This window comes from Falco peregrinus, chromosome 14, assembly GCF_023634155.1.
Source record: "Falco peregrinus isolate bFalPer1 chromosome 14, bFalPer1.pri, whole genome shotgun sequence".
Taxonomy (NCBI): Eukaryota; Metazoa; Chordata; class Aves; order Falconiformes; family Falconidae; genus Falco; species Falco peregrinus.
This window is the reverse complement of record NC_073734.1, coordinates 19,224,069-19,232,953: the sequence shown is the minus strand read 5'-3', so window position 1 is coordinate 19,232,953 and position 8,885 is coordinate 19,224,069. Positions and strand designations below refer to the sequence as shown.

General features: G+C 38.1%; 1 long non-coding RNA gene across 1 annotated transcript in view; it reads left to right on the top strand.

The window, feature by feature from the left end:
- The first annotated feature begins 6,512 nt into the window (after nucleotides 1-6,512).
- Nucleotides 6,513-8,885, top strand: part of LOC114011174 (uncharacterized) — a 29,776-nt gene continuing 27,403 nt past the window's right edge. The window contains exon 1 of the long non-coding RNA XR_003553001.2: nucleotides 6,513-6,657. This is a non-coding gene — a long non-coding RNA (uncharacterized LOC114011174). The remainder of the gene's footprint in view (nucleotides 6,658-8,885) is intronic.

The window sequence follows — 8,885 nt, the reverse complement described above, 5'->3', positions numbered from 1 at the left end:
AAGATACAACGCCAAAAAAAAAAAAAAAAAAAAAGAAAGAAAAAAAAAAAACCACCAAAACCCCAAAAGCTAATTAGTACTTCCAGCCCCCCCATTAGCGAAACTTGATATGTTTACTAAAAAAATAATTACGACATTCCATTCATAAATCTTTAGCAATGTCAGCATTATACTGATGGAATTATGATGTCCCAGTACAAATTGTCTGACCTGCTTTATGTTCCCCAGCACATAATTAAGGTGGCGGTGTGTTAAAGGAAGTAATTTTGTTCAAAGCTTTGGCACCAGCCGTGCAATGTCTTTTGCTCGTATTACTAACAGTTACCAGTCAACGTAAGGAACTGCACCGCGTTTGACTTGTGAGACTAGACATATTCTTGTAGCTCTGAGCACAAGGCTTTGAGCAACACATGCAAAGTTAAAAATAATGTTCTGTGCAGTGACTTTGTCAGGGTTTGGGTCTTACTCTCTTGAGGATATGAGTAGAGCAAATAAATTAATGAATGATGACAAGAAAAGCTTAAAACCAACAAGCTTTAAATTTTTTTCACAGGTATTTTGAAAGAGAGCTTGTTTCCTTCCTTTGTAATCTTTGAACTTTCTTGCTTTGTTCTTTGAAGATAGAAGTTTTAAGAGAGTCTCTAGCAGGCTTTTGAAACTTTATTAGCAAATATCATTTTTATTGTCAGAGCACATCTTCTGGATATTAATTCTAGAGGGATCATAGGAGTGTACATTACTGGAGAAAGTACCAGTGGTAGTACAGGATCCTGATCCTACAAACAGCTCAGAATGTGTGCCTCACTGAAGTTCCTGAGTAATCCTGTTGACATTAAGAAACACAATGTTTCCTTACAATTCACTTGTGCAAATGTCTTCCTCACCATTTGCAGGCACCGGTGAGGTCTCCAAGCCTGTTGGCTGTAAGCTGGGCCTGAGTCTTTGTAGAATCACATTTTATGAGCCTTTCTCATATATTCTTCACTAACTTCCAGGTGCAACTTATATTTGCAAAATTACCTTGCATTAGATGGTAGGATTTGGTTGAACATAAAAAAATTGATAAAATGCATAATTACTCACTTGGTAAATGTGATTAAATGTATTTTCTTTATCCTTGTGAAACACTCGGGCTTGGGTGAAAGATAGGGAAATTGTGACTGTTAATTTAATTTAGGAATTTAAATACCTAGTACCTTGAAGACTCTGAAATTGCCTCTTGACTTCACTGGGCTTTAGGAAGGGATATTGATTAATTGTAGAATCAGCAAAATAAGTCCAGTGCAAAGAATTAATGGTAGGTTTCATAGGGCTGATTATAAACTGCAGTAGTTTATTGTTTATAAAAATCTTTTAGTTTAAAATTATCATCGTTTTGCATAGTCTATATCTTTAAACGGCTACAAATTCAATTTCTAAGTCAAAATTACATGCACTTTAATTCCTGCTACAGTTAGCACACAGTATATTATTTACATTTATCAAAAAGAAGGAATAGTCAGCTATGTGTCTAGAAGCATGGACGCATATTTAAGCATGGGTTTATATTTGAGCATGGCTGAAACTTTTCCCATAAAGTCAGGAGAACATTTAATCCAGGCTAGGATTAGCTTTAAATTTTCTTTCCAGCTAGTCCCATAGCCTGAGTGTATACACTCCCATGCCATCATTTATACGGCATCTGCCATTTTTTTATATAACACTCTTAAGATTCCAGTAAAGCTTCTAAGATGTATTTTGATATCATTGGATCCTTAACACATTCAAAACAGATTAATAACCCAAAATACACATTTTTAAAGCAATTTCCCTGCTGTGAGATGGTACATTACTGGCCTTTCTGCTCTGTTCTCTAAATGAAAATACACTGACTAGAAGACCAGACTAGAGATTCCTTGAAACTTGTATTGTTTGTTTCAGCTGATCTGAATGATACAAGCATTTCATTTCAGCATGCTTTTCTACTGTTGATTCAAACCTACAGCTAAGGCTCCTGAATAAACCACACATCTGAACATATAGTGAAGAAATATTGAAAATTCTGGATTTTAATAATCCTATAACAGTGTCAGCCTGTTTTAAATCTGTTGCTTCTGAGATCTAGAAAATACATCATTAGGCACATTGTCTTGTGAGGTCAAAATTAGCTGTTACTCTTTCCTGTAAAATATTAATTGCTGAATAATTTCCATGCAAATACACTAGCAATTATTAATTACATTGCAATGACTTGGCTGTTTATAGCCTGTAAATTGAAGCATTAGATGTATGTAAATATCTTGACTATAGTGGGAAATGGAAAGACACTGCTTAGTAATAAAAGCTGTCTTATTCAATTAGCAGCATGTTACATATCCTGTTTCCTTCTAAACACCATAGGGTCTCCTAAACATTCGGAGAGTTGGTGTTGACTAAGCAGTCTGTTGCATTTCAGACTACAGCAAACCTTGTACTTAAAATTACCATTTGAAATAAAATAGAACAAAAATTTTACCGAGCCTAAGTAGGATTGTGGCTAAGCTATTTGAAAATCAAAGCTTAAGTGGGGGAAAAAAAATCAGGGTAACATTTATTTCTGAACAAAGAAGTTTCAGAGTGGCTGAAACTATTTGATAAATAGTCTGAGTAGAAACAAAACTGACAAAAACGTTTCAACACAATGTTGAAATGCTTCATTTTGAAAATGTCAAAATGAACTGTTTTGACGTTTCAAAATGTTTTGGGTTTGCGCATTGTAATGGAATCAAGGAAATAAAAGGCTAAGTTCACAAAACTTCTTGAGGGCTGTGTCCTCTTACCAAATAAATGCAGTGAGATTCCTTGGCTCAAGCACATCTCAGCCTTACTGCCTTCCAAAAGAGTGCCCTCACCCTTCCACAAGACGATGTGTACTCTGATTCTCATCTTCTTGATGATGATCCACTTTACATGGTCAGCTTGTATATCATTGAGCAGAGAAAGCATCATTCTCACATTCTAGTAGTTTGGACATGCACTAGAAAGACACAAAAGCCTGACTTTCTACCAGTGCACTGAATCCAGCAGAGACTGAACCTTAGCCAAGGACTCTGATGTTTCAAGGAACTGTATTACCCCCATGATATCAGCTACTTTGGGGTAAAACATCCTTAGTCTTCTCCATATGAAGTATTTAAATATTATTTGCTGAAGGGAATGGAATTCACCACAAGCTATGTTTGGAGTATCTTTGGTTACTAATCCTTGGGTATTGATTTTTTTTTCCCCTTTCTTTTTCTTATTTTCCCCAAGTTAAACTCTCTCTATGAGAAGACTTTTTTATAACTTCTGGGGTTTTTACTAGTCATCTGACAAGAAAAAAATAATTAGTATTTTCATAGTCCTTCTCCAGTTGATTAAATCTTCAAAAATAATGTTGTAACATGATTCCGTATTTCGACTGATGGAAGTTGCTGGAATGTGTCAAGGATCAGTTTATGCTTACATCTATTAGCTTGCTGCCTCAATAGGTGTAAATCAGCATAGCTCCATTCATGTCAGTAAGGTGTGCTGTTTTATACCAAACAGGAGATTGACTCACAATATTTTCACTTTTATTAGGTAAGTTACAAATAGTTGTGCTAATGGGTTTGCTATTTCCCTGCTAATTTCAGTGAGTAAGTCTTTACATGCTGTTATGCATCTGTTTATCTAAAGACACACAACTAGTTTCATTGACTCAAATGACTTCTTCATAAACGTCAGATAATTAATGCTCTAATTTTCTGAGATCTGGGATTGTAAATCTGGTACATCTTGAGAAATAATATCTATGCTATATAAATATGTGTGTCTGCTGTGTGTGGGTTTGTGCATGCACAAGTATATATTGTTAAAATCCATCATTTCTGTTCTTTCCACCTCACAAATGAACAAGATAGTAAAAAGCAAACTTAGTTTAAAGAAATTGTATTAGTTTCCATTCAAACAGTAGCATAAACCTTTCATGTCACTAGTTCCTGTGAGCGTGCGTACAGAAACAGCTGTAAGAATCTTATTTAACTTTTTTCAGAGTACCATTGTCATCTATAACTGCCTAACTGAAAACTGCTGCAGATCAATATTATAAGAACTCTAAAAACCAAGGAATATATACATAACAGATTAGTCCATAATATTGTCCATGTGCCATGTCCTCCCATTCTGTTTTAAAAAAACTCCCCCTTGTAAAGCACATTATTGTGACATTCTTATGAAAACAAAGAGTGCATATTTATCTTCCAAAATATTCTTCAAGAGTTTCATAAGGTTACTTCATGAAATGTTAGACTGAGCCCTTTGCCTTTTCTTCTCATCATTTCCATCTGCTAAAAATAATCTGCGTGCAATGCAGCTAAATCAGAGTAGCCGTGGTGCATAAGGCCATGATGAGCAAGCCTAACCACTTATATAGTGCTAAGAGTCCTAAATCCTCCTGTTTTCAACCCCATTGATGCTATCATCAGTGGTGTATCATTGTATACATGCCTGATTAAAGTTTAAATAAATGTCATGGTTCAGATTCAAATAAAAATGGGCTTTTCTAAATCAGGACCTCTTAAATGCTCTTCCAAAGTCCAATAAATTCAGAATACTTTGGATTGCTTTCACTGTACTTAAAGGTCAGGCCTTTAAATAGATGTTTAGGGAAAACTTTTTTATTCAGCCAAAAGCGTATAATGTGAGACCTTTCTGTACTGAGATAGTCCTGTTAAATTACGTCCCATTACAGCGTTAGACAATTAAAGCACCGGCTCTGACCTCTTTCTGTAATACAAACAAGGAGTCAGATTTAGGGGAATGAAGATGTAGGTCAGTATCTCCAAGGATTTCACAGGAACTGAGTTAAGCCTTTCTCAAACATCACTAGGTGTGCCTTTGAGTCTAGATGGTCTTGTAATTTTGAGTCTAACCCTCTGTAAATCTAATGAATAACTTTGTTTTCTCAGTAAGGGGGGTGTGTGTGTATATATATATGTGCAGGACATATATCATAGATTGTATGTTAGATTTTTCTTAAGCTACCTTAGATTCCTGGTAACATACATATTTAAAAAAAATGATCAGCCTAATAAAAAAAAATAGGCAAGTCCAACCAATCCCAGTTTGAATTCTTTGCTGGTATATTTGTAATATCCAAGTGTGTTAATAGAAACTGAGAGATTTATCCAGTAAGTGATTTCATAGCTTTTTCCTGTTTGACTCAACACATTTATACATGAGAAGTTAATTTATGTTCTTAACAAGTTTACATATACAGCAATACTTTTTGTATGTAAAATAAAATGCCTCTTAAAGAAATTAAGTCAAGCCTATACCTCTAGTACAAACCTTTGTTCAACTCAGTTTTGTATTAGTTGTAAATATTATGCATAAATATGCAAGCCAATTATGATGTTTTTATTAGAAGATAACCTATGATTCCTAGGCAAAGTACTAATTTAAATTTCTCTTGTTTGTCAGTAATGAATTGATTGTTGCTGTTTAGTGGGTTTTGTGACAAACTGTTTTTTGTAGGTTTCAACAATACCGTGTGATTGGAATCAGCAATACTGTCGAAATAAGGATGTATCTAGAGAAGCATGGAGTTACATTCATAGTATTTCTTCTCCTTCCACATGAAGTCAGAAGTCAGTGTATAAGATATTTTAAAATATTTTTTGAGTAGAAGAAAGGCATGTCACTGAGAGAATTAAATGTACTGAATTAAACAGTAGTCAGAAATATAAGTATATGGGGGGGGTTTGCTTCAAAACATAACGTAAAATAAATATTTAGTTTTGATTTTAAAGACTGTCACTGTATGGCATAACGTGCATGAATAAGATCTCAATGTTGATATCCTAATTTCATTTAAGTGCTTTTTATTCAATATTTGACTAGGCGTTGCTGGTCTTACACTGGTACGGAGGCTATTAAGACCTGTACAGTGGATAGATTTCTATCAACTTTGGGCCGAACCTTATATTGGCAAAAGCAGTCGATCATATGCCATTAGCAGTAATGTTCTCACCCACAAAATTTTAGACCTGATTTTCGTAAGATGTATTGGGGCTGATGTAAGACAGTGCCATATTCCTTGTTTGGTTTGCGATGGCTCATGTGTGGATATTTGAAAGGCAGAAAAAGACCTCAATTTCAGCTTTGATAACAGATGTGTCCTTGAAAACTACAGCTGTCTTGATGCTCAGGGCCTGCCTTGACATCCCGTTATGCATTATTTTGGGGGTCCTGTTTGATTCTGTTTTCCAGGGACCTTTGTGCCTTCTCTGCTGCTGGCTGTTGCCAGCTGCTATGTGAAAACTGAATTCAGCCATATGAGTGCAGGCAGCATATTGTGAAAAAACCTGTCCATGGTGGTTATCACCAATCTTTGAGCCAGTCCTTACTCGCAAGCTGCTGTGAGTGTGGACCTGGTGTGAATGGGAGCACTGGGATTGATGTTCATGGGACACTGGGCTGCGACTCAGTTCTGTTTGGTTTGATTCCTAGATCATCCAGTGTGTCTGCTGCAGATCACTTTGATAACTGTGATTTTCCCCCCATCAGACTGCAGCAACACTTCCCTGTCTCTCAGCAGGATTATGAAGACAAAAATCGGTTCATGATAGCAAGATGTTTCATTTCTACTCCACTAAGGAACTTGAAGACTTCATACAGGTAACTCAGCCTCTTCTTACCTATCAAAGGGCACTGCGCTGATAAGTTGGTGCTTAAAATTCTCCCCCTTTCTCTGTGTCCAAACTTGGGAAAATTCAGTAACAGTTTTGTATGCTAACTCCTAACTTCAGGCTGTTGAAGGAACACATCAACAGAAGGCCCAGATCAACACCATTTCACAGATCCTTGGGCTTTTAAAGCAACAGTGTAGACAAAACAGGCAAGGTGTTGAGCTTTCTGTAGGCCCTGAATGTTTAGCTTTAAGCCATTCCAGATCAATATCTTCCATTGTTTCTTCGGCATATAGGAAGAAGCATATTTTTTTGTGACAATATAAAATATAAAGCCTGTAAGAACTTCTGTGATCTTGAGAATCATCTGAAAATACCACAGACAATGAGCAAGCTGAATCAGTGCTTCTGGTCATTTTCTTCTGAATCCATATTCCAGAAAAACCCAACCAGTACTTACCACGTATTTATGGGAAAATATTAGATGTGGTTCTTTGGTCTGTGATTTTGAAGAATGCAGATGAGCTAATTAGCATGGGTCTCTGACAGAAAAATCTCTAAAGCTCATTATAGCTTAGAGTATACCTTTGAAAAGGCAAGTGCTTGTGTAAGCATCTTTCAGATGCACTTTCCACACAGGAGAGTTCTGAAATGCATATGCAATGGGAGGCTTGCCCTGTTCCTGTTGTGGTTTAATCCCAGCTGGCAGCTAAGTCCTACCTAGCCGTTTGCTCACACCCCCATGGTGGGGTGGGGGAGAGAACTGGAAGAGTCAAAGTGAGTAAACTCATGGGTTAAGATAAAGACAGTTCAATAGGTAAAGCAAAAGGCACACAAGTAAAGCAAAACAAGGAATTCATTCACTACTCCCCATGGGCAGGCAGGTGTTCAGCCATCTCCAGGGCAGCAGGGCTCCATCACACGTAACCGTGACTTGGGAAGACAAACATCTTAATGCCAAATGTCCCCCTCTTCCCTCATCTTCCCCATCTTATATATACTGAGCATGATGTCATACGGTATGGAATAGCCCTTAGGCCAGTTCAGGTCAGCTGTCCCCCTCCCAGCTTCTTGTGCCCCTCCAGCCCTCTCACTGGTGGGGTGGGGTGAGGAGTAGAAAAGGCCTTGATGCTGTGTAAGCACTGCTCAGCAATAATGAAAACATCTTTGCATCATCAATGCTGTTTTCGGTATAAATCCATAACATAGCCCCATACTAGCTACTATGAAAAAAATTAACTCTATTCAAGCCAAAATAAGGACATTCTCTACCCCTTATTCCAGATGATTTACATCATGCTCAGGTCCCACATTATCTAATGCATCCTTATTAACATCCTCCCCCCTTCCCATCCCTTGATATAATACACAGGTATCATTCCCCTAGTCTGTGGACCACCCCTGAAAAATGTCTGTAAAATGTCTACACAATGTTCACTGGGTTCACTTAGTCCATGACTTTGGGCTCCATCTGTTGTGGTTGTCACTCTGGACAGAAGAGGTGGTCTGTTGAGTGGAGTTATTGGGCACCAAACCCAGCTCAGGTCACTGCTGCACTTGCACTGCTTCTCATAAGGCTTGTCCTCCATTGCTTCAGGTGGTTCCTGCTATAGTAATTCCTGTGACATGCAACTCAGAGCACAGGCTACAACAATTTAAGGGTATATCCATTGCAATCTCCACTCCAGTCCCTTTGGGCCAGGCTATATGGAGTTTAACACTGCAATGAACTCCTCCCCTTTTCTCTGCTCTGGCTTGGACTTGTCCACAGACTGCAGTCCCTTAGGGATGTACCAGCTCCAAGTGGAGCCTCATCTATGTACCACAGTCTCTTCGGGAGTATACCTGGTGCAGCATAGATTATGCACAGCCACAGCTGCTTTGAGGTGCACGTGTTCCAGCATGGCCTTCTCCATGGGCCACAACACCTTCAGAGACATAAGTGCTCCAGTATGGCCTTACCAATAACCACAGTCCCTTCAGAAGTAAACTTGCTCCAACACGGCTTTACCCATGGCTGCAGTCTCTCCAGGGGTGTACCTGCTCTGTCATGGCCTTATCCAAGGCCACACACTTTGAGGAGCTCCAGCATGATCTCATGCACAGCAACTGATGTTTCAAGGTCTACCGGCTGCAGCATGGAGTAATCCACACCACTCTGAGGTGTACCTTCTCCAGTGTGGACTTGTCCTTGGGACACTGCTGCAGTGCAGACAT